The sequence below is a fragment of the Anser anser genome, assembly GCF_964211835.1.
Source record: "Anser anser genome assembly, chromosome: 21".
In the NCBI taxonomy this organism is placed as follows: domain Eukaryota; kingdom Metazoa; phylum Chordata; class Aves; order Anseriformes; family Anatidae; genus Anser; species Anser anser.
In genome coordinates, this window is record NC_139742.1 from 13129479 (window position 1) to 13154038 (window position 24560).

Sequence of the window (24560 nt, forward strand, 5' to 3'; positions counted from 1 at the left end):
CACCGTCCGTGTTTTTTCGGGTCTAAGTCGGGTTCAGCTTCTTGTTCCGGTTAGGGTTATGTTTAGGGTTGTTAGGAAAGAGTGACGGCACAGAGTCCTGTTGAGTGTGGGGTTGCGTAAAGGCTCCCCCAGGGAGTTCAGGTGTAGCCAAAGGCTTCCGCTGAGAGCACTTTTTGATGGCAGAAAGTGGCACCGTCCGTGTTTTTTCGGGTCTAACTCGGGTTCAGCTTCTTGTTCCGGTTAGGGTTATGTTTAGGGTTGTTAGGAAAGAGTGAAGGCGCACAGTCCTGCTGAGTGTGGGGTTCCGTAAAGGCTCCCCCAGGGAGTTCAGGTGTAGCCAAAGGCTTCTGCTGAGAGCACTTTTTGATGGCAGAAAGTGGCACCGTCCGTGTTTTTTCGGGTCTAACTCGGGTTCAGCTTCTTGTTCCGGTTAGGGTTATGTTTAGGGTTGTTAGGAAAGAGTGAAGGCGCAGAGTCCTGCTGAGTGTGGGGTTGCGTAAAGGCTCCCCCAGGGAGTTCAGGTGTAGCCAAAGGCTTCCGCTGAGAGCACTTTTTGATGGCAGAAAGTGGCACCGTCCGTGTTTTTTCGGGTCTAACTCGGGTTCAGCTTCTTGTTCCGGTTAGGGTTATGTTTAGGGTTGTTAGGAAAGAGTGAAGACGCAGAGTCCTGTTGAGTGTGGGGTTGCGTAAAGGCTCCCCCAGGGAGTTCAGGTGTAGCCAAAGGCTTCCGCTGAGAGCCCTTTTTGATGGCAGAAAGTGGCACCGTCCGTGTTTTTTCGGGTCTAACTCGGGTTCAGCTTCTTGTTCCGGTTAGGGTTATGTTTAGGGTTGTTAGGAAAGAGTGAAGGCGCAGAGTCCTGCTGAGTGTGGGGTTGCGTAAAGGCTCCCCCAGGGAGTTCAGGTGTACCCAAAGGCTTCCGCTGAGAGCACTTTTTGATGGCAGAAGGTGGCACCGTCCGTGTTTTTTCGGGTCTAACTCGGGTTCAGCTTCTTGTTCCGGTTAGGGTTATGTTTAGGGTTGTTAGGAAAGAGTGAAGGCGCAGAGTCCTGCTGAGTGTGGGGTTCTGTAAAGGCTCCCCCAGGGAGTTCAGGTGTAGCCAAAGGCTTCCGCTGAGAGCACTTTTTGATGGCAGAAAGTGGCACCGTCCGTGTTTTTTCGGGTCTAAGTCGGGTTCAGCTTCTTGTTCCGGTTAGGGTTATGTTTAGGGTTGTTTGGAAAGAGTGAAGGCGCAGAGTCCTGTTGAGTGTGGGGTTGCGTAAAGGCTCCCCCAGGGAGTTCAGGTGTACCCAAAGGCTTCCGCTGAGAGCACTTTTTGATGGCAGAAAGTGGCACCGTCCGTGTTTTTTCGGGTCTAACTCGGGTTCAGCTTCTTGTTCCGGTTAGGGTTATGTTTAGGGTTGTTTGGAAAGAGTGAAGGCGCAGAGTCCTGCTGAGTGTGGGGTTCCATAAAGGCTCCCCCAGGGAGTTCAGGTGTAGCCAAAGGCTTCCGCTGAGAGCACTTTTTGATGGCAGAAAGTGGCACCGTCCGTGTTTTTTCGGGTCTAACTCGGGTTCAGCTTCTTGTTCCGGTTAGGGTTATGTTTAGGGTTGTTAGGAAAGAGTGAAGGCACAGAGTCCTGTTGAGTGTGGGGTTGCGTAAAGGCTCCCCCAGGGAGTTCAGGTGTAGCCAAAGGCTTCCGCTGAGAGCACTTTTTGATGGCAGAAAGTGGCACCGTCCGTGTTTTTTCGGGTCTAAGTCGGGTTCAGCTTCTTGTTGCGGTTAGGGTTATGTTTAGGGTTGTTAGGAAAGAGTGAAGGCGCAGAGTCCTGCTGAGTGTGGGGTTCCGTAAAGGCTCCCCCAGGGAGTTCAGGTGTAGCCAAAGGCTTCCGCTGAGAGCACTTTTTGATGGCAGAAAGTGGCACCGTCCGTGTTTTTTCGGGTCTAACTCGGGTTCAGCTTCTTGTTCCGGTTAGGGTTATGTTTAGGGTTGTTTGGAAAGAGTGAAGACGCAGAGTCCTGTTGAGTGTGGGGTTCCGTAAAGGCTCCCCCAGGGAGTTCAGGTGTACCCAAAGGCTTCCGCTGAGAGCACTTTTTGATGGCAGAAAGTGGCACCGTCCGTGTTTTTTCGGGTCTAACTCGGGTTCAGCTTCTTGTTCCGGTTAGGGTTATGTTTAGGGTTGTTTGGAAAGAGTGAAGGCGCAGAGTCCTGTTGAGTGTGGGGTTCCATAAAGGCTCCCCCAGGGATTTCAGGTGTACCCAAAGGCTTCCGCTGAGAGCACTTTTTGATGGCAGAAAGTGGCACCGTCCGTGTTTTTTCGGTTCTTAGTTGGGTTCAGCTTCTTGTTCCGGTTAGGGTTATGTTTAGGGTTGTTAGGAAAGAGTGAAAGCGCAGAGTCCTGTTGAGTGTGGGGTTGCGTAAAGGCTCCCCCAGGGAGTTCAGGTGTAGCCAAAGGCTTCCGCTGAGAGCACTTTTTGATGGCAGAAAGTGGCACCGTCCGTGTTTTTTCGGGTCTAACTCGGGTTCAGCTTCTTGTTCCGGTTAGGGTTATGTTTAGGGTTGTTAGGAAAGAGTGAAGGCGCAGAGTCCTGTTGAGTGTGGGGTTCCGTAAAGGCTCCCCCAGGGAGTTCAGGTGTACCCAAAGGCTTCCGCTGAGAGCACTTTTTGATGGCAGAAAGTGGCACCGTCCGTGCTTTTTCGGGTCTAAGTCGGGTTCAGCTTCTTGTTCCGGTTAGGGTTATGTTTAGGGTTGTTTGGAAAGAGTGAAGACGCAGAGTCCTGTTGAGTGTGGGGTTGCGTAAAGGCTCCCCCAGGGAGTTCAGGTGTAGCCAAAGGCTTCCGCTGAGAGCACTTTTTGATGGCAGAAGGTGGCACCGTCCGTGTTTTTTCGGGTCTAACTCGGGTTCAGCTTCTTGTTCCGGTTAGGGTTATGTTTAGGGTTGTTAGGAAAGAGTGAAGGCGCAGAGTCCTGCTGAGTGTGGGGTTGCGTAAAGGCTCCCCCAGGGAGTTCAGGTGTACCCAAAGGCTTCCGCTGAGAGCACTTTTTGATGGCAGAAAGTGGCACCGTCCGTGTTTTTTCGGGTCTAACTCGGGTTCAGCTTCTTGTTCCGGTTAGGGTTATGTTTAGGGTTGTTAGGAAAGAGTGAAGGCGCAGAGTCCTGTTGAGGGTGGGGTTGCGTAAAGGCTCCCCCAGGGAGTTCAGGTGTAGCCAAAGGCTTCCGCTGAGAGCACTTTTTGATGGCAGAAAGTGGCACCGTCCGTGTTTTTTCGGGTCTAAGTCGGGTTCAGCTTCTTGTTCCGGTTAGGGTTATGTTTAGGGTTGTTTGGAAAGAGTGAAGACGCAGAGTCCTGTTGAGTGTGGGGTTCCGTAAAGGCTCCCCGGGGGAGTTCAGGTGTAGCCAAAGGCTTCCTCTGAGAGCACTTTTTGATGGCAGAAAGTGGCACCGTCCGTGTTTTTTCGGGTCTAACTCGGGTTCAGCTTCTTGTTCCGGTTAGGGTTATGTTTAGGGTTGTTAGGAAAGAGTGAAGGCGCAGAGTCCTGTTGAGTGTGGGGTTGCGTAAAGGCTCCCCCAGGGAGTTCAGGTGTAGCCAAAGGCTTCCGCTGAGAGCACTTTTTGATGGCAGAAAGTGGCACCGTCCGTGTTTTTTCGGGTCTAACTCGGGTTCAGGTTCTTGTTCCGGTTAGGGTTATGTTTAGGGTTGTTTGGAAAGAGTGAAGACGCAGAGTCCTGTTGAGTGTGGGGTTCCGTAAAGGCTCCCCGGGGGAGTTCAGGTGTACCCAAAGGCTTCCTCTGAGAGCACTTTTTGATGGCAGAAAGTGGCACTGTCCGTGTTTTTTCGGGTCTAACTCGGGTTCAGCTTCTTGTTCCGGTTAGGGTTATGTTTAGGGTTGTTAGGAAAGAGTGAAGACGCGGAGTCCTGTTGAGTGTTGGGTTCCGTAAAGGCTCCCCCAGGGAGTTCAGGTGTACCCAAAGGCTTCCGCTGAGAGCACTTTTTGATGGCAGAAAGTGGCACCGTCCGTGTTTTTTCGGGTCTAACTCGGGTTCAGCTTCTTGTTCCGGTTAGGGTTATGTTTAGGGTTGTTTGGAAAGAGTGAAGACGCGGAGTCCTGTTGAGTGTGGGGTTGCGTAAAGGCTCCCCCAGGGAGTTCAGGTGTACCCAAAGGCTTCCGCTGAGAGCACTTTTTGATGGCAGAAAGTGGCACCGTCCGTGTTTTTTCGGGTCTAACTCGGGTTCAGCTTCTTGTTCCGGTTAGGGTTATGTTTAGGGTTGTTTGGAAAGAGTGAAGGCGCAGAGTCCTGCTGAGTGTGGGGTTGCGTAAAGGCTCCCCCAGGGAGTTCAGGTGTAGCCAAAGGCTTCCGCTGAGAGCCCTTTTTGATGGCAGAAAGTGGCACCGTCCGTGTTTTTTCGGGTCTAAGTCGGGTTCAGCTTCTTGTTCCGGTTAGGGTTATGTTTAGGGTTGTTAGGAAAGAGTGAAGGCGCAGAGTCCTGTTGAGGGTGGGGTTGCGTAAAGGCTCCCCCAGGGAGTTCAGGTGTAGCCAAAGGCTTCCGCTGAGAGCACATTTTGATGGCAGAAAGTGGCACCGTACGTGTTCTTTCGGGTCTAACTCGGGTTCAGCTTCTTGTTCCGGTTAGGGTTATGTTTAGGGTTGTTAGGAAAGAGTGAAGGCGCAGAGTCCTGTTGAGTGTGAGGTTGCGTAAAGGCTCCCCCAGGGAGTTCAGGTGTAGCCAAAGGCTTCCGCTGAGAGCACTTTTTGATGGCAGAAAGTGGCACCGTCCGTGTTTTTTCGGGTCTAACTCGGGATCAGCTTCTTGTTCCGGTTAGGGTTATGTTTAGGGTTGTTAGGAAAGAGTGAAGGCGCAGAGTCCTGTTGAGTGTGGGGTTGCGTAAAGGCTCCCCCAGGGAGTTCAGGTGTAGCCAAAGGCTTCCGCTGAGAGCACTTTTTGATGGCAGAAAGTGGCACCGTCCGTGTTTTTTCGGGTCTAACTCGGGTTCAGCTTCTTGTTCCGGTTAGGGTTATGTTTAGGGTTGTTAGGAAAGAGTGAAGGCGCAGAGTCCTGCTGAGTGTGGGGTTGCGTAAAGGCTCCCCCAGGGAGTTCAGGTGTAGCCAAAGGCTTCCGCTGAGAGCACTTTTTGATGGCAGAAAGTGGCACCGTCCGTGTTTTTTCGGGTCTAACTAGGGTTCAGCTTCTTGTTCCGGTTAGGGTTATGTTTAGGGTTGTTAGGAAAGAGTGAAGGCGCAGAGTCCTGTTGAGTGTGGGGTTGCGTAAAGGCTCCCCCAGGGAGTTCAGGTGTAGCCAAAGGCTTCCGCTGAGAGCACTTTTTGATGGCAGAAAGTGGCACCGTCCGTGTTTTTTCGGGTCTAACTCGGGTTCAGCTTCTTGTTCCGGTTAGGGTTATGTTTAGGGTTGTTTGGAAAGAGTGAAGGCGCAGAGTCCTGCTGAGTGTGGGGTTCCGTAAAGGCTCCCCCAGGGAGTTCAGGTGTAGCCAAAGGCTTCCGCTGAGAGCACTTTTTGATGGCAGAAAGTGGCACCGTCCGTGTTTTTTCGGGTCTAAGTCGGGTTCAGCTTCTTGTTCCGGTTAGGGTTATGTTTAGGGTTGTTAGGAAAGAGTGAAGGCGCAGAGTCCTGTTGAGTGTGGGGTTGCGTAAAGGCTCCCCCAGGGAGTTCAGGTGTAGCCAAAGGCTTCCGCTGAGAGCACTTTTTGATGGCAGAAAGTGGCACCGTCCGTGTTTTTTTGGGTCTAACTCAGGTTCAGCTTCTTGTTCCGGTTAGGGTTATGTTTAGGGTTTTTTTGGAAAGAGTGAAGACGCAGAGTCCTGTTGAGTGTGGGGTTCCGTAAAGGCTCCCCGGGGGAGTTCAGGTGTAGCCAAAGGCTTCCTCTGAGAGCACTTTTTGATGGCAGAAAGTGGCACCGTCCGTGTTTTTTCGGGTCTAACTCGGGTTCAGCTTCTTGTTCCGGTTAGGGTTATGTTTAGGGTTGTTAGGAAAGAGTGAAGGCGCAGAGTCCTGTTGAGTGTGGGGTTCCGTAAAGGCTCCCCCAGGGAGTTCAGGTGTACCCAAAGGCTTCCGCTGAGAGCACTTTTTGATGGCAGAAAGTGGCACCGTCCGTGTTTTTTCGGGTCTAACTCGGGTTCAGCTTCTTGTTCCGGTTAGGGTTATGTTTAGGGTTGTTTGGAAAGAGTGAAGGCGCAGAGTCCTGCTGAGTGTGGGGTTCCGTAAAGGCTCCCCCAGGGAGTTAAGGTGTAGCCAAAGGCTTCTGCTGAGAGCACTTTTTGATGGCAGAAAGTGGCACCGTCCGTGTTTGTTCGGGTCTAACTCGGGTTCAGCTTCTTGTTCCGGTTAGGGTTATGTTTAGGGTTGTTAGGAAAGAGTGAAGGCGCAGAGTCCTGTTGAGTGTGGGGTTGCGTAAAGGCTCCCCCAGGGAGTTCAGGTGTACCCAAAGGCTTCCTCTGAGAGCACTTTTTGATGGCAGAAAGTGGCACCGTCCGTGTTTTTTCGGGTCTAACTCGGGTTCAGCTTCTTGTTCCGGTTAGGGTTATGTTTAGGGTTGTTTGGAAAGAGTGAAGGCGCAGAGTCCTGTTGAGTGTGGGGTTCCGTAAAGGCTCCCCGGGGGAGTTCAGGTGTAGCCAAAGGCTTCCGCTGAGAGCACTTTTTGATGGCAGAAAGTGGCACCGTCCGTGTTTTTTCGGGTCTAACTCGGGTTCAGCTTCTTGTTCCGGTTAGGGTTATGTTTAGGGTTGTTAGGAAAGAGTGAAGACGCAGAGTCCTGTTGAGTGTGGGGTTGCGTAAAGGCTCCCCCAGGGAGTTAAGGTGTAGCCAAAGGCTTCCGCTGAGAGCACTTTTTGATGGCAGAAAGTGGCACCGTCCGTGTTTTTTCGGGTCTAACTCGGGTTCAGCTTCTTGTTCCGGTTAGGGTTATGTTTAGGGTTGTTTGGAAAGAGTGAAGACGCGGAGTCCTGTTGAGTGTGGGGTTGCGTAAAGGCTCCCCCAGGGAGTTCAGAGGTAGCCAAAGGCTTCCGCTGAGAGCACTTTTTGATGGCAGAAAGTGGCACCGTCCGTGTTTTTTCGGGTCTAACTCGGGTTCAGCTTCTTGTTCCGGTTAGGATTATGTTTAGGGTTGTTTGGAAAGAGTGAAGGCGCAGAGTCCTGTTGAGTGTGGGGTTGCGTAAAGGCTCCCCCAGGGAGTTCAGGTGTAGCCAAAGGCTTCCGCTGAGAGCACTTTTTGATGGCAGAAAGTGGCACCGTCCGTGTTTTTTCGGGTCTAACTCGGGTTCAGCTTCTTGTTCCGGTTAGGGTTATGTTTAGGGTTGTTAGGAAAGAGTGAAGACGCAGAGTCCTGTTGAGTGTGGGGTTGCGTAAAGGCTCCCCCAGGGAGTTCAGGTGTAGCCAAAGGCTTCCGCTGAGAGCACTTTTTGATGGCAGAAAGTGGCACCGTCCGTGTTTTTTCGGGTCTAACTCGGGTTCAGCTTCTTGTTCCGGTTAGGGTTATGTTTAGGGTTGTTAGGAAAGAGTGAAGGCGCAGAGTCCTGCTGAGTGTGGGGTTCCGTAAAGGCTCCCCCAGGGAGTTCAGGTGTAGCCAAAGGCTTCCGCTGAGAGCACTTTTTGATGGCAGAAAGTGGCACCGTCCGTGTTTTTTCGGGTCTAACTCGGGTTCAGCTTCTTGTTCCGGTTAGGGTTATGTTTAGGGTTGTTAGGAAAGAGTGAAGGCGCAGAGTCCTGTTGAGTGTGGGGTTGCGTAAAGGCTCCCCCAGGGAGTTCAGGTGTACCCAAAGGCTTCTGCTGAGAGCACTTTTTGATGGCAGAAAGTGGCACCGTCCGTGTTTTTTCGGGTCTAAGTCGGGTTCAGCTTCTTGTTCCGGTTAGGGTTATGTTTAGGGTTGTTTGGAAAGAGTGAAGGCGCAGAGTCCTGTTGAGTGTGGGGTTCTGTAAAGGCTCCCCCAGGGAGTTCAGGTGTACCCAAAGGCTTCCGCTGAGAGCACTTTTTGATGGCAGAAAGTGGCACCGTCCGTGTTTTTTCGGGTCTAACTCGGGTTCAGCTTCTTGTTCCGGTTAGGGTTATGTTTAGGGTTGTTAGGAAAGAGTGAAGGCGCACAGTCCTGTTGAGTGTGGGGTTGCGTAAAGGCTCCCCCAGGGAGTTCAGGTGTAGCCAAAGGCTTCTGCTGAGAGCACTTTTTGATGGCAGAAAGTGGCACCGTCCGTGTTTTTTCGGGTCTAACTCGGGTTCAGCTTCTTGTTCCGGTTAGGGTTATGTTTAGGGTTGTTTGGAAAGAGTGAAGGCGCAGAGTCCTGTTGAGTGTGGGGTTCCGTAAAGGCTCCCCGGGGGAGTTCAGGTGTAGCCAAAGGCTTCCGCTGAGAGCACTTTTTGATGGCAGAAAGTGGCACCGTCCGTGTTTTTTCGGGTCTAACTCGGGTTCAGCTTCTTGTTCCGGTTAGGGTTATGTTTAGGGTTGTTAGCAAAGAGTGAAGACGCAGAGTCCTGTTGAGTGTTGGGTTCCGTAAAGGCTCCCCCAGGGAGTTAAGGTGTAGCCAAAGGCTTCCGCTGAGAGCACTTTTTGATGGCAGAAAGTGGCACCGTCCGTGTTTTTTCGGGTCTAACTCGGGTTCAGCTTCTTGTTCCGGTTAGGGTTATGTTTAGGGTTGTTAGGAAAGAGTGAAGGCGCAGAGTCCTGTTGAGTGTGGGGTTGCGTAAAGGCTCCCCCAGGGAGTTAAGGTGTAGCCAAAGGCTTCCGCTGAGAGCACTTTTTGATGGCAGAAAGTGGCACCGTCCGTGTTTTTTCGGGTCTAACTCGGGTTCAGCTTCTTGTTCCGGTTAGGATTATGTTTAGGGTTGTTTGGAAAGAGTGAAGGCGCAGAGTCCTGTTGAGTGTGGGGTTGCGTAAAGGCTCCCCCAGGGAGTTCAGAGGTAGCCAAAGGCTTCCGCTGAGAGCACTTTTTGATGGCAGAAAGTGGCACCGTCCGTGTTTTTTCGGGTCTAACTCGGGTTCAGCTTCTTGTTCCGGTTAGGGTTATGTTTAGGGTTGTTAGGAAAGAGTGAAGACGCAGAGTCCTGTTGAGTGTGGGGTTGCGTAAAGGCTCCCCCAGGGAGTTCAGGTGTAGCCAAAGGCTTCCGCTGAGAGCACTTTTTGATGGCAGAAAGTGGCACCGTCCGTGTTTTTTCGGGTCTAACTCGGGTTCAGCTTCTTGTTCCGGTTAGGGTTATGTTTAGGGTTGTTTGGAAAGAGTGAAGGCGCAGAGTCCTGCTGAGTGTGGGGTTCCGTAAAGGCTCCCCCAGGGAGTTCAGGTGTAGCCAAAGGCTTCCGCTGAGAGCACTTTTTGATGGCAGAAAGTGGCACCGTCCGTGTTTTTTCGGGTCTAACTCGGGTTCAGCTTCTTGTTCCGGTTAGGGTTATGTTTAGGGTTGTTAGGAAAGAGTGAAGGCGCAGAGTCCTGTTGAGTGTGGGGTTCTGTAAAGGCTCCCCCAGGGAGTTCAGGTGTACCCAAAGGCTTCCGCTGAGAGCACTTTTTGATGGCAGAAAGTGGCACCGTCCGTGTTTTTTCGGGTCTAACTCGGGTTCAGCTTCTTGTTCCGGTTAGGGTTATGTTTAGGGTTGTTAGGAAAGAGTGAAGGCGCACAGTCCTGTTGAGTGTGGGGTTGCGTAAAGGCTCCCCCAGGGAGTTCAGGTGTACCCAAAGGCTTCTGCTGAGAGCACTTTTTGATGGCAGAAAGTGGCACCGTCCGTGTTTTTTCGGGTCTAACTCGGGTTCAGCTTCTTGTTCCGGTTAGGGTTATGTTTAGGACTGTTAGAAAAGAGTGAAGGCGCAGAGTCCTGTTGAGTGTGGGGTTGCGTAAAGGCTCCCCCAGGGAGTTCAGGTGTACCCAAAGGTTTCAGCTGAGAGCACTTTTTGATGGCAGAAAGTGGCACCGTCCGTGTTTTTTCGGGTCTAACTCGGTTCAGCTTCTTGTTCCGGTTAGGGTTATGTTTAGGGTTGTTAGGAAAGAGTGAAGACGCAGAGTCCTGTTGAGTGTCGGGTTGCGTAAAGGCTCCCCCAGGGAGTTCAGGTGTATCCAAAGGCTTCTGCTGAGAGCACTTTTTGATGGCAGAAGGTGGCACCGTCCGTGTTTTTTCGGGTCTAAGTCGGGTTCAGCTTCTTGTTCCGGTTAGGGTTATGTTTAGGGTTGTTAGGAAAGAGTGAAGGCGCAGAGTCCTGTTGAGTGTGGGGTTCCGTAAAGGCTCCCCCAGGGAGTTCAGGTGTACCCAAAGGCTTCCGCTGAGAGCACTTTTTGATGGCAGAAAGTGGCACCGTCCGTGTTTTTTCGGGTCTAAGTCGGGTTCAGCTTCTTGTTCCGGTTAGGGTTATGTTTAGGGTTGTTAGGAAAGAGTGAAGGCGCAGAGTCCTGTTGAGTGTGGGGTTGCGTAAAGGCTCCCCCAGGGAGTTCAGGTGTAGCCAAACGCTTCCGCTGAGAGCCCTTTTTGATGGCAGAAAGTGGCACCGTCCGTGTTTTTTCGGGTCTAACTCGGGTTCAGCTTCTTGTTCCGGTTAGGGTTATGTTTAGGGTTGTTTGGAAAGAGTGAAGGTGCAGAGTCCTGTTCAGTGTGGGGTTCTGTAAAGGCTCCCCCAGGGAGTTCAGGTGTAGCCAAAGGCTTCCGCTGAGAGCCCTTTTTGATGGCAGAAAGTGGCACCGTCCGTGTTTTTTCGGGTCTAACTCGGGTTCAGCTTCTTGTTCCGGTTAGGGTTATGTTTAGGGTTGTTAGGAAAGAGTGAAGACGCAGAGTCCTGTTGAGTGTGGGGTTCCGTAAAGGCTCCCCCAGGGAGTTCAGGTGTAGCCAAAGGCTTCCGCTGAGAGCCCTTTTTGATGGCAGAAAGTGGCACCGTCCGTGTTTTTTCGGGTCTAACTCGGGTTCAGCTTCTTGTTCCGGTTAGGGTTATGTTTAGGGTTGTTAGGAAAGAGTGAAGGCGCAGAGTCCTGTTGAGTGTGGGGTTGCGTAAAGGCTCCCCCAGGGAGTTCAGGTGTAGCCAAAGGCTTCCGCTGAGAGCACTTTTTGATGGCAGAAAGTGGCACCGTCCGTGTTTTTTCGGGTCTAAGTCGGGTTCAGCTTCTTGTTCCGGTTAGGGTTATGTTTAGGGTTGTTTGGAAAGAGTGAAGGCGCAGAGTCCTGTTGAGTGTGGGGTTCTGTAAAGGCTCCCCCAGGGAGTTCAGGTGTAGCCAAAGGCTTCCGCTGAGAGCACTTTTTGATGGCAGAAAGTGGCACCGTCTGTGTTTGTTCGGGTCTAACTCGGGTTCAGCTTCTTGTTCCGGTTAGGGTTATGTTTAGGGTTGTTTGGAAAGAGTGAAGGCGCAGAGTCCTGTTGAGTGTGGGGTTGCGTAAAGGCTCCCCCAGGGAGTTCAGGTGTAGCCAAAGGCTTCTGCTGAGAGCACTTTTTGATGGCAGAAAGTTGCACCGTCCGTGTTTTTTCGGGTCTAAGTCGGGTTCAGCTTCTTGTTCCGGTTAGGGTTATGTTTAGGGTTGTTAGGAAAGAGTGAAGGCGCAGAGTCCTGTTGAGTGTGGGGTTGCGTAAAGGGTCCCCCAGGGAGTTCAGGTGTACCCAAAGGCTTCCGCTGAGAGCACTTTTTGATGGCAGAAAGTGGCACCGTCCGTGTTTGTTCGGGTCTAACTCGGGTTCAGCTTCTTGTTCCGGTTAGGGTTATGTTTAGGGTTGTTAGGAAAGAGTGAAGGCGCAGAGTCCTGTTGAGTGTGGGGTTGCGTAAAGGCTCCCCCAGGGAGTTCAGGTGTAGCCAAACGCTTCCGCTGAGAGCCCTTTTTGATGGCAGAAAGTGGCACCGTCCGTGTTTTTTCGGGTCTAACTCGGGTTCAGCTTCTTGTTCCGGTTAGGGTTATGTTTAGGGTTGTTTGGAAAGAGTGAAGGTGCAGAGTCCTGTTCAGTGTGGGGTTCTGTAAAGGCTCCCCCAGGGAGTTCAGGTGTACCCAAAGGCTTCCGCTGAGAGCCCTTTTTGATGGCAGAAAGTGGCACCGTCCGTGTTTTTTCGGGTCTAACTCGGGTTCAGCTTCTTGTTCCGGTTAGGGTTATGTTTAGGGTTGTTAGGAAAGAGTGAAGACGCAGAGTCCTGTTGAGTGTGGGGTTCCGTAAAGGCTCCCCCAGGGAGTTCAGGTGTAGCCAAAGGCTTCCGCTGAGAGCCCTTTTTGATGGCAGAAAGTGGCACCGTCCGTGTTTTTTCGGGTCTAACTCGGGTTCAGCTTCTTGTTCCGGTTAGGGTTATGTTTAGGGTTGTTAGGAAAGAGTGAAAGCGCAGAGTCCTGTTGAGTGTGGGGTTGCGTAAAGGCTCCCCCAGGGAGTTCAGGTGTACCTAAAGGCTTCCGCTGAGAGCACTTTTTGATGGCAGAAAGTGGCACCGTCCGTGTTTGTTCGGGTCTAACTCGGGTTCAGCTTCTTGTTCCGGTTAGGGTTATGTTTAGGGTTGTTAGGAAAGAGTGAAGGCGCAGAGTCCTGTTGAGTGTGGGGTTCCGTAAAGGCTCCCCCAGGGAGTTCAGGTGTAGCCAAAGGCTTCCGCTGAGAGCACTTTTTGATGGCAGAAAGTGGCACCGTCCGTGTTTTTTCGGGTCTAACTCGGGTTCAGCTTCTTGTTCCGGTTAGGGTTATGTTTAGGGTTGTTAGGAAAGAGTGAAGGCGCAGAGTCCTGTTGAGTGTGGGGTTGCGTAAAGGCTCCCCCGGGGAGTTCAGGTGTACCCAAAGGCTTCTGCTGAGAGCACTTTTTGATGGCAGAAAGTGGCACCGTCCGTGTTTTTTCGGGTCTAACTCGGGTTCAGCTTCTTGTTCCGGTTAGGGTTATGTTTAGGGTTGTTAGGAAAGAGTGAAGGCGCAGAGTCCTGTTGAGTGTGGGGTTGCGTAAAGGCTCCCCCAGGGAGTTCAGGTGTACCCAAAGGCTTCCGCTGAGAGCACTTTTTGATGGCAGAAAGTGGCACCGTCCGTGTTTTTTCGGGTCTAACTCGGGTTCAGCTTCTTGTTCCGGTTAGGGTTATGTTTAGGGTTGTTAGGAAAGAGTGAAGGCGCAGAGTCCTGTTGAGTGTGGGGTTGCGTAAAGGCTCCCCCAGGGAGTTCAGGTGTACCCAAAGGCTTCCGCTGAGAGCACTTTTTGATGGCAGAAAGTGGCACCGTCCGTGTTTTTTCGGGTCTAACTCGGGTTCAGCTTCTTGTTCCGGTTAGGGTTATGTTTAGGGTTGTTAGGAAAGAGTGAAGACGCAGAGTCCTGTTGAGTGTGGGGTTGCGTAAAGGCTCCCCCAGGGAGTTCAGGTGTACCCAAAGGCTTCCGCTGAGAGCACTTTTTGATGGCAGAAGGTGGCACCGTACGTGTTTTTTCGGGTCTAACTCGGGTTCAGCTTCTTGTTCCGGTTAGGGTTATGTTTAGGGTTGTTTGGAAAGAGTGAAGGCGCAGAGTCCTGTTGAGTGTGGGGTTGCGTAAAGGCTCCCCCAGGGAGTTCAGGTGTACCCAAAGGCTTCCTCTGAGAGCACTTTTTGATGGCAGAAAGTGGCACCGTCCGTGTTTTTTCGGGTCTAACTCGGGTTCAGCTTCTTGTTCCGGTTAGGGTTATGTTTAGGGTTGTTAGGAAAGAGTGAAGACGCAGAGTCCTGTTGAGTGTGGGGTTGCGTAAAGGCTCCCCCAGGGAGTTCAGGTGTACCCAAAGGCTTCCTCTGAGAGCCCTTTTTGATGGCAGAAAGTGGCACCGTCCGTGTTTTCTCGGGTCTAACTCGGGATCAGCTTCTTGTTCCGGTTAGGGTTATGTTTAGGGTTGTTAGGAAAGAGTGAAGGCGCAGAGTCCTGTTGAGTGTGGGGTTGCGTAAAGGCTCCCCCGGGGAGTTCAGGTGTACCCAAAGGCTTCTGCTGAGAGCACTTTTTGATGGCAGAAAGTGGCACCGTCCGTGTTTGTTCGGGTCTAACTCGGGTTCAGCTTCTTGTTCCGGTTAGGGTTATGTTTAGGGTTGTTAGGAAAGAGTGAAGGCGCAGAGTCCTGTTGAGGGTGGGGTTGCGTAAAGGCTCCCCCAGGGAGTTCAGGTGTACCCAAAGGCTTCTGCTGAGAGCACTTTTTGATGGCAGAAAGTGGCACCGTCCGTGTTTTTTCGGGTCTAACTCGGGTTCAGCTTCTTGTTCCGGTTAGGGTTATGTTTAGGGTTGTTAGGAAAGAGTGAAGGCGCAGAGTCCTGTTGAGTGTGGGGTTGCGTAAAGGCTCCCCCAGGGAGTTCAGGTGTACCCAAAGGCTTCCGCTGAGAGCACTTTTTGATGGCAGAAAGTGGCACCGTCCGTGTTTTTTCGGGTCTAACTCGGGTTCAGCTTCTTGTTCCGGTTAGGGTTATGTTTAGGGTTGTTAGGAAAGAGTGAAGACGCAGAGTCCTGTTGAGTGTGGGGTTGCGTAAAGGCTCCCCCAGGGAGTTCAGGTGTACCCAAAGGCTTCTGCTGAGAGCACTTTTTGATGGCAGAAGGTGGCACCGTCCGTGTTTTTTCGGGTCTAACTCGGGTTCAGCTTCTTGTTCCGGTTAGGGTTATGTTTAGGGTTGTTAGGAAAGAGTGAAGACGCAGAGTCCTGTTGAGTGTGGGGTTCCGTAAAGGCTCCCCCAGGGAGTTCAGGTGTACCCAAAGGCTTCTGCTGAGAGCACTTTTTGATGGCAGAAAGTGGCACCGTCCGTGTTTTTTCGGGTCTAACTCGGGTTCAGCTTCTTGTTCCGGTTAGGGTTATGTTTAGGACTGTTAGAAAAGAGTGAAGGCGCAGAGTCCTGTTGAGTGTGGGGTTCCGTAAAGGCTCCCCCAGGGAGTTCAGGTGTACCCAAAGGTTTCAGCTGAGAGCATTTTTTGATGGCAGAAAGTGGCACCGTCCGTGTTTTTTCGGGTCTAACTCGGTTCAGCTTCTTGTTCCGGTTAGGGTTATGTTTAGGGTTGTTAGGAAAGAGTGAAGACGCAGAGTCCTGTTGAGTGTGGGGTTGCGTAAAGGCTCCCCCAGGGAGTTCAGGTGTATCCAAAGGCTTCTGCTGAGAGCACTTTTTGATGGCAGAAGGTGGCACCGTCCGTGTTTTTTCGGGTCTAACTCGGGTTCAGCTTCTTGTTCCGGTTAGGGTTATGTTTAGGGTTGTTAGGAAAGAGTGAAGGCGCAGAGTCCTGTTGAGTGTGGGGTTCCGTAAAGGCTCCCCCAGGGAGTTCAGGTGTACCCAAAGGCTTCCGCTGAGAGCACTTTTTGATGGCAGAAAGTGGCACCGTCCGTGTTTTTTCGGGTCTAACTCGGGTTCAGCTTCTTGTTCCGGTTAGGGTTATGTTTAGGGTTGTTAGGAAAGAGTGAAGGCGCAGAGTCCTGTTGAGTGTGGGGTTGCGTAAAGGCTCCCCCAGGGAGTTCAGGTGTACCCAAAGGCTTCCGCTGAGAGCCCTTTTTGATGGCAGAAAGTGGCACCGTCCGTGTTTTTTCGGGTCTAACTCGGGTTCAGCTTCTTGTTCCGCTTAGGGTTATGTTTAGGGTTGTTAGGAAAGAGTGAAGGCGCAGAGTCCTGTTGAGTGTGGGGTTCCGTAAAGGCTCCCCCAGGGAGTTCAGGTGTAGCCAAAGGCTTCCGCTGAGAGCACTTTTTGATGGCAGAAAGTGGCACCGTCCGTGTTTTTTCGGGTCTAACTCGGGTTCAGCTTCTTGTTCCGGTTAGGGTTATGTTTAGGGTTGTTAGGAAAGAGTGAAGGCGCAGAGTCCTGTTGAGTGTGGGGTTCCGTAAAGGCTCCCCCAGGGAGTTCAGGTGTACCCAAAGGCTTCTGCTGAGAGCACTTTTTGATGGCAGAAAGTGGCACCGTCCGTGCTTTTTCGGTTCTAAGTCGGGTTCAGCTTCTTGTTCCGTTTAGGGTTATGTTTAGGGTTGTTTGGGAAGAGTGAAGGCGCAGAGTCCTGTTCAGTGTGGGGTTCTGTAAAGGCTCCCCCAGGGAGTTCAGGTGTACCCAAAGGCTTCCGCTGAGAGCCCTTTTTGATGGCAGAAAGTGGCACCGTCCGTGTTTTTTCGGGTCTAACTCGGGTTCAGCTTCTTGTTCCGGTTAGGGTTATGTTTAGGGTTGTTAGGAAAGAGTGAAGACGCAGAGTCCTGTTGAGTGTGGGGTTGCGTAAAGGCTCCCCCAGGGAGTTCAGGTGTACCCAAAGGCTTCCGCTGAGAGCACTTTTTGATGGCAGAAAGTGGCACCGTACGTGTTTTTTCGGGTCTAACTCGGGTTCAGCTTCTTGTTCCGGTTAGGGTTATGTTTAGGGTTGTTAGGAAAGAGTGAAGGCGCAGAGTCCTGTTGAGTGTGGGGTTGCGTAAAGGCTCCCCCAGGGAGTTCAGGTGTATCCAAAGGCTTCCGCTGAGAGCACTTTTTGATGGCAGAAAGTGGCACCGTCCGTGTTTTTTCGGGTCTAACTCGGGTTCAGCTTCTTGTTCCGGTTAGGGTTATGTTTAGGGTTGTTAGGAAAGAGTGAAGACGCAGAGTCCTGTTGAGTGTGGGGTTGCGTAAAGGCTCCCCCAGGGAGTTCAGGTGTACCCAAAGGCTTCCTCTGAGAGCACTTTTTGATGGCAGAAAGTGGCACCGTCCGTGTTTTCTCGGGTCTAACTCGGGTTCAGCTTCTTGTTCCGGTTAGGGTTATGTTTAGGGTTGTTTGGAAAGAGTGAAGGCGCAGAGTCCTGTTGAGTGTGGGGTTGCGTAAAGGCTCCCCCGGGGAGTTCAGGTGTACCCAAAGGCTTCTGCTGAGAGCACTTTTTGATGGCAGAAAGTGGCACCGTCCGTGTTTGTTCGGGTCTAACTCGGGTTCAGCTTCTTGTTCCGGTTAGGGTTATGTTTAGGGTTGTTAGGAAAGAGTGAAGGCGCAGAGTCCTGTTGAGTGTGGGGTTGCGTAAAGGCTCCCCCAGGGAGTTCAGGTGTACCCAAAGGCTTCCGCTGAGAGCACTTTTTGATGGCAGAAGGTGGCACCGTACGTGTTTTTTCGGGTCTAACTCGGGTTCAGCTTCTTGTTCCGGTTAGGGTTATGTTTAGGGTTGTTAGCAAAGAGTGAAGGCGCAGAGTCCTGTTGAGTGTGGGGTTCTGTAAAGGCTCCCCCAGGGAGTTCAGGTGTACCCAAAGGCTTCCGCTGAGAGCACTTTTTGATGGCAGAAAGTGGCACCGTCCGTGTTTTTTCGGGTCTAACTCGGGTTCAGCTTCTTGTTCCAGTTAGGGTTATGTTTAGGGTTGTTAGGAAAGAGTGAAGGCGCAGAGTCCTGTTGAGTGTGGGGTTGCGTAAAGGCTCCCCCAGGGAGTTCAGGTGTAGCCAAAGGCTTCCGCTGAGAGCATTTTTTGATGGCAGAAAGTGGCACCGTCCGTGTTTTTTCGGGTCTAACTCGGGTTCAGCTTCTTGTTCCGGTTAGGGTTATGTTTAGGACTGTTAGAAAAGAGTGAAGGCGCAGAGTCCTGTTGAGTGTGGGGTTGCGTAAAGGCTCCCCCAGGGAGTTCAGGTGTACCCAAAGGTTTCAGCTGAGAGCACTTTTTGATGGCAGAAAGTGGCACCGTCCGTGTTTTTCCGGGTCTAACTCGGTTCAGCTTCTTGTTCCGGTTAGGGTTATGTTTAGGGTTGTTAGGAAAGAGTGAAGACGCAGAGTCCTGTTGAGTGTGGGGTTGCGTAAAGGCTCCCCCAGGGAGTTCAGGTGTATCCAAAGGCTTCTGCTGAGAGCACTTTTTGATGGCAGAAGGTGGCACCGTCCGTGTTTTTTCGGGTCTAACTCGGGTTCAGCTTCTTCTTCCGGTTAGGGTTATGTTTAGGGTTGTTAGGAAAGAGTGAAGGCGCAGAGTCCTGTTGAGTGTGGGGTTCCGTAAAGGCTCCCCCAGGGAGTTCAGGTGTACCCAAAGGCTTCCGCTGAGAGCACTTTTTGATGGCAGAAAGTGGCACCGTCCGTGTTTTTTCGGGTCTAAGTCGGGTTCAGCTTCTTGTTCCGGTTAGGGTTATGTTTAGGGTTGTTAGGAAAGAGTGAAGGCGCAGAGTCCTGTTGAGTGTGGGGTTGCGTAAAGGCTCCCCCAGGGAGTTCAGGTGTACCCAAAGGCTTCCGCTGAGAGCCCTTTTTGATGGCAGAAAGTGGCACCGTACGTGTTTTTTCGGGTCTAACTCGGGTTCAGCTTCTTGTTCCGGTTAGGGTTATGTTTAGGGTTGTTAGGAAAGAGTGAAGGCGCAGAGTCCTGTTGAGTGTGGGGTTCCGTAAAGGCTCCCCCAGGGAGTTCAGGTGTAGCCAAAGGCTTCCGCTGAGAGCACTTTTTGATGGCAGAAAGTGGCACCGTCCGTGTTTTTTCGGGTCTAACTCGGGTTCAGCTTCTTGTTCCGGTTAGGGTTATGTTTAGGGTTGTTAGGAAAGAGTGAAGGCGCAGAGTCCTGTTGAGTGTGGGGTTCCGTAAAGGCTCCCCCAGGGAGTTCAGGTGTACCCAAAGGCTTTTTCTGAGAGCACTTTTTGATGGCAGAAAGTGGCACCGTCCTTGCTTTTTCGGGTCTAAGTCGGGTTCAGCTTCTTGTTCCGGTTAGGGTTATGTTTAGGGTTGTTAGGAAAGAGTGAAGGCGCAGAGTCCTGTTCAGTGTGGGGTTCTGTAAAGGCTCCCCCAGGGAGTTCAGGTGTACCCAAAGGCTTCCGCTGAGAGCACTTTTTGATGGCAGAAAGTGGCACCGTCCGTGTTTTTTCGGGTCTAACTCGGGTTCAGCTTCTTGTTCCGGTTAGGGTTATGTTTAGGGTTGTTAGGAAAGAGTGAAGACGCAGAGTCCTGTTGAGTGTGGGGTTGCGTAAAGGCTCCCCCAGGGAGTTCAGGTGTAGCCAAAGGCTTCCGCTGAGAGCACTTTTTGATGGCAGAAAGTGGCACCGTCCGTGTTTTTTCGGGTCTAACTCGGGTTCAGCTTCTTGTTCCGGTTAGGGTTATGTTTAGGGTTGTTAGGAAAGAGTGAAGGCGCAGAGTCCTGTTGAGTGTGGGGTTGCGTAAAGGCTCCCCCAGGGAGTTCAGGTGTACCCAAAGGCTTCCGCTGAGAGCACTTTTTGATGGCAGAAAGTGGCACCGTCCGTGTTTTTTCGGGTCTAAGTCGGGTTCAGCTTCTTGTTCCGGTTAGGGTTATGTTTAGGGTTGTTAGGAAAGAGTGAAGGCGCAGAGTCCTGTTGAGTGTGGGGTTGCGTAAAGGCTCCCCCAGGGAGTTCAGGTGTAGCCAAAGGCTTCCGCTGAGAGCACTTTTTGATGGCAGAAAGTGGCACCGTCCGTGTTTTTTCGGGTCTAACTCGGGTTCAGCTTCTTGTTCCGGTTAGGGTTATGTTTAGGGTTGTTAGGAAAGAGTGAAGACGCAGAGTCCTGTTGAGTGTGGGGTTCCGTAAAGGCTTCCCCAGGGAGTTCAGGTGTACCCAAAGGCTTCTGCTGAGAGCCCTTTTTGATGGCAGAAAGTGGCACCGTCCGTGTTTTTTCGGGTCTAACTCGGGTTCAGCTTCTTGTTCCGGTTAGGGTTATGTTTAGGGTTGTTTGGAAAGAGTGAAGGCGCAGAGTCCTGTTGAGTGTGGGGTTCCGTAAAGGCTCCCCCAGGGAGTTCAGGTGTACCCAAAGGCTTCCGCTGAGAGCACTTTTTGATGGCAGAAAGTGGCACCGTCTGTGTTTGTTCGGGTCTAACTCGGGTTCAGCTTCTTGTTCCGGTTAGGGTTATGTTTAGGGTTGTTTGGAAAGAGTGAAGGCGCAGAGTCCTGTTGAGTGTGGGGTTCCGTAAAGGCTCCCCCAGGGAGTTCAGGTGTAGCCAAAGGCTTCCGCTGAGAGCCCTTTTTGATGGCAGAAAGTGGCACCGTACGTGTTTTTCCGGGTCTAACTCGGGTTCAGCTTCTTGTTCCGGTTAGGGTTATGTTTAGGGTTGTTAGGAAAGAGTGAAGACGCGGAGTCCTGTTGAGTGTGGGGTTGCGTAAAGGCTCCCCCAGGGAGTTCAGGTGTATCCAAAGGCTTCCGCTGAGAGCACTTTTTGATGGCAGAAAGTGGCACCGTCCGTGTTTTCTCGGGTCTAACTCGGGTTCAGCTTCTTGTTCCGGTTAGGGTTATGTTTAGGGTTGTTTGGAAAGAGTGAAGGCGCAGAGTCCTGTTGAGTGTGGGGTTGCGTAAAGGCTCCCCCGGGGAGTTCAGGTGTACCCAAAGGCTTCCGCTGAGAGCACTTTTTGATGGCAGAAAGTGGCACCGTCCGTGTTTGTTCGGGTCTAACTCGGGTTCAGCTTCTTGTTCCGGTTAGGGTTATGTTTAGGGTTGTTAGGAAAGAGTGAAGGCGCAGAGTCCTGTTGAGTGTGGGGTTGCGTAAAGGCTCCCCCAGGGAGTTCAGGTGTACCCAAAGGCTTCCGCTGAGAGCACTTTTTGATGGCAGAAAGTGGCACCGTCCGTGTTTTTTCGGGTCTAACTCGGGTTCAGCTTCTTGTTCCGGTTAGGGTTATGTTTAGGGTTGTTAGGAAAGAGTGAAGGCGCAGAGTCCTGTTGAGTGTGGGGTTGCGTAAAGGCTCCCCCAGGGAGTTCAGGTGTACCCAAAGGCTCCCGCTGAGAGCACTTTTTGATGGCAGAAAGTGGCACCGTCCGTGTTTTTTCGGGTCTAACTCGGGTTCAGCTTCTTGTTCCGGTTAGGGTTATGTTTAGGGTTGTTAGGAAAGAGTGAAGACGCAGAGTCCTGTTGAGTGTGGGGTTGCGTAAAGGCTCCCCCAGGGAGTTCAGGTGTACCCAAAGGCTTCTGCTGAGAGCACTTTTTGATGGCAGAAGGTGGCACCGTCCGTGTTTTTTCGGGTCTAACTCGGGTTCAGCTTCTTGTTCCGGTTAGGGTTATGTTTAGGGTTGTTTGGAAAGAGTGAAGGCACAGAGTCCTGTTGAGTGTGGGGTTGCGTAAAGGCTCCCCCAGGGAGTTCAGGTGTACCCAAAGGCTTCCGCTGAGAGCACTTTTTGATGGCAGAAAGTGGCACCGTCCGTGTTTTTTCGGGTCTAACTCGGGTTCAGCTTCTTGTTCCGGTTAGGGTTATGTTTAGGGTTGTTAGGAAAGAGTGAAGGCGCAGAGTCCTGTTGAGTGTGGGGTTGCGTAAAGGCTCCCCCAGGGAGTTCAGGTGTAGCCAAAGGCTTCTGCTGAGAGCACTTTTTGATGGCAGAAAGTGGCACCGTCCGTGTTTTTTCGGGTCTAACTCGGGTTCAGCTTCTTGTTCCGGTTAGGGTTATGTTTAGGACTGTTAGAAAAGAGTGAAGGCGCAGAGTCCTGTTGAGTGTGGGGTTGCGTAAAGGCTCCCCCAGGGAGTTCAGGTGTACCCAAAGGTTTCAGCTGAGAGCACTTTTTGATGGCAGAAAGTGGCACCGTCCGTGTTTTTCCGGGTCTAACTCGGTTCAGCTTCTTCTTCCGGTTAGGGTTATGTTTAGGGTTGTTAGGAAAGAGTGAAGACGCAGAGTCCTGTTGAGTGTGGGGTTGCGTAAAGGCTCCCCCAGGGAGTTCAGGTGTATCCAAAGGCTTCTGCTGAGAGCACTTTTTGATGGCAGAAGGTGGCACCGTCCGTGTTTTTTCGGGTCTAACTCGGGTTCAGCTTCTTCTTCCGGTTAGGGTTATGTTTAGGGTTGTTAGGAAAGAGTGAAGGCGCAGAGTCCTGCTGAGTGTGGGGTTCCGTAAAGGCTCCCCCAGGGAGTTCAGGTGTACCCAAAGGCTTCCGCTGAGAGCACTTTTTGATGGCAGAAAGTGGCACCGTCCGTGTTTTTTCGGGTCTAAGTCGGGTTCAGCTTCTTGTTCCGGTTAGGGTTATGTTTAGGGTTGTTAGGAAAGAGTGAAGGCGCAGAGTCCTGTTGAGTGTGGGGTTGCGTAAAGGCTCCCCCAGGGAGTTCAGGTGTACCCAAAGGCTTCCGCTGAGAGCACTTTTTGATGGCAGAAAGTGGCACCGTACGTGTTTTTTCGGGTCTAACTCGGGTTCAGCTTCTTGTTCCGGTTAGGGTTATGTTTAGGGTTGTTAGGAAAGAGTGAAGGCGCAGAGTCCTGTTGAGTGTGGGGTTCCGTAAAGGCTCCCCCAGGGAGTTCAGGTGTACCCAAAGGCTTCCGCTGAGAGCACTTTTTGATGGCAGAAAGTGGCACCGTCCGTGTTTTTTCGGGTCTAACTCGGGTTCAGCTTCTTGTTCCGGTTAGGGTTATGTTTAGGGTTGTTAGGAAAGAGTGAAGGCGCAGAGTCCTGTTGAGTGTGGGGTTCCGTAAAGGCTCCCCCAGGGAGTTCAGGTGTACCCAAAGGCTTCTGCTGAGAGCACTTTTTGATGGCAGAAAGTGGCACCGTCCGTGCTTTTTCGGGTCTAAGTCGGGTTCAGCTTCTTGTTCCGGTTAGGGTTATGTTTAGGGTTGTTTGGAAAGAGTGAAGGCGCAGAGTCCTGTTCAGTGTGGGGTTCTGTAAAGGCTCCCCCAGGGAGTTCAGGTGTACCCAAAGGCTTCCGCTGAGAGCCCTTTTTGATGGCAGAAAGTGGCACCGTCCGTGTTTTTTCGGGTCTAACTCGGGTTCAGCTTCTTGTTCCGGTTAGGGTTATGTTTAGGGTTGTTAGGAAAGAGTGAAGACGCAGAGTCCTGTTGAGTGTGGGGTTCCATAAAGGCTCCCCCAGGGAGTTCAGGTGTAGCCAAAGGCTTCCGCTGAGAGCACTTTTTGATGGCAGAAAGTGGCACCGTCCGTGTTTTTTCGGGTCTAACTCGGGTTCAGCTTCTTGTTCCGGTTAGGGTTATGTTTAGGGTTGTTAGGAAAGAGTGAAGGCGCAGAGTCCTGTTGAGTGTGGGGTTGCGTAAAGGCTCCCCCAGGGAGTTCAGGTGTACCCAAAGGCTTCCGCTGAGAGCACTTTTTGATGGCAGAAAGTGGCACCGTCCGTGTTTTTTCGGGTCTAAGTCGGGTTCAGCTTCTTGTTCCGGTTAGGGTTATGTTTAGGGTTGTTAGGAAAGAGTGAAGGCGCAGAGTCCTGTTGAGTGTGGGGTTCCGTAAAGGCTCCCCCAGGGAGTTCAGGTGTAGCCAAAGGCTTCCGCTGAGAGCACTTTTTGATGGCAGAAAGTGGCACCGTCCGTGTTTTTTCGGGTCTAACTCGGGTTCAGCTTCTTGTTCCGGTTAGGGTTATGTTTAGGGTTGTTAGGAAAGAGTGAAGACGCAGAGTCCTGTTGAGTGTGGGGTTGCGTAAAGGCTCCCCCAGGGAGTTCAGGTGTACCCAAAGGCTTCCGCTGAGAGCACTTTTTGATGGCAGAAAGTGGCACCGTCCGTGTTTTTTCGGGTCTAACTCGGGTTCAGCTTCTTGTTCCGGTTAGGGTTATGTTTAGGGTTGTTAGGAAAGAGTGAAGACGCAGAGTCCTGTTGAGTGTGGGGTTCCGTAAAGGCTTCCCCAGGGAGTTCAGGTGTACCCAAAGGCTTCTGCTGAGAGCACTTTTTGATGGCAGAAAGTGGCACCGTCCGTGTTTTTTCGGGTCTAACTCGGGTTCAGCTTCTTGTTCCGGTTAGGGTTATGTTTAGGGTTGTTTGGAAAGAGTGAAGGCGCAGAGTCCTGTTGAGTGTGGGGTTCTGTAAAGGCTCCCCCAGGGAGTTCAGGTGTACCCAAAGGCTTCCGCTGAGAGCACTTTTTGATGGCAGAAAGTGGCACCGTCTGTGTTTGTTCGGGTCTAACTCGGGTTCAGCTTCTTGTTCCGGTTAGGGTTATGTTTAGGGTTGTTTGGAAAGAGTGAAGGCGCAGAGTCCTGTTGAGTGTGGGGTTCCGTAAAGGCTCCCCCAGGGAGTTCAGGTGTAGCCAAAGGCTTCTGGTGAGAGCACGTTTTGATGGCAGAAAGTGGCACCGTCCGTGTTTTTTCGGGTCTAACTCGGGTTCAGCTTCTTGTTCCGGTTAGGGTTATGTTTAGGGTTGTTAGGAAAGAGTGAAGGCGCAGAGTCCTGTTGAGTGTGGGGTTGCGTAAAGGCTCCCCCAGGGAGTTCAGGTGTAGCCAAAGACTTCCGCTGAGAGCACTTTTTGATGGCAGAAAGTGGCACCGTACGTGTTTTTTCGGGTCTAACTCGGGTTCAGCTTCTTGTTCCGGTTAGGGTTATGTTTAGGGTTGTTAGGAAAGAGTGAAGACGCAGAGTCCTGTTGAGTGTGGGGTTGCGTAAAGGCTCCCCCAGGGAGTTCAGGTGTAGCCAAAGGCTTCCGCTGAGAGCACTTTTTGATGGCAGAAAGTGGCACCGTACGTGTTTTTTCGGGTCTAACTCGGGTTCAGCTTCTTGTTCCGGTTAGGGTTATGTTTAGGGTTGTTAGGAAAGAGTGACGACGCAGAGTCCTGTTGAGTGTGGGGTTCCGTAAAGGCTTCCCCAGGGAGTTCAGGTGTACCCAAAGGCTTCTGCTGAGAGCACTTTTTGATGGCAGAAAGTGGCACCGTCCGTGTTTTTTCGGGTCTAACTCGGGTTCAGCTTCTTGTTCCGGTTAGGGTTATGTTTAGGGTTGTTTGGAAAGAGTGAAGGTGCAGAGTCCTGTTGAGTGTGGGGTTGCGTAAAGGCTCCCCCAGGGAGTTCAGGTGTAGCCAAAGGCTTCCGCTGAGAGCACTTTTTGATGGCAGAAAGTGGCACCGTCCGTGTTTGTTCGGGTCTAACTCGGGTTCAGCTTCTTGTTCCGGTTA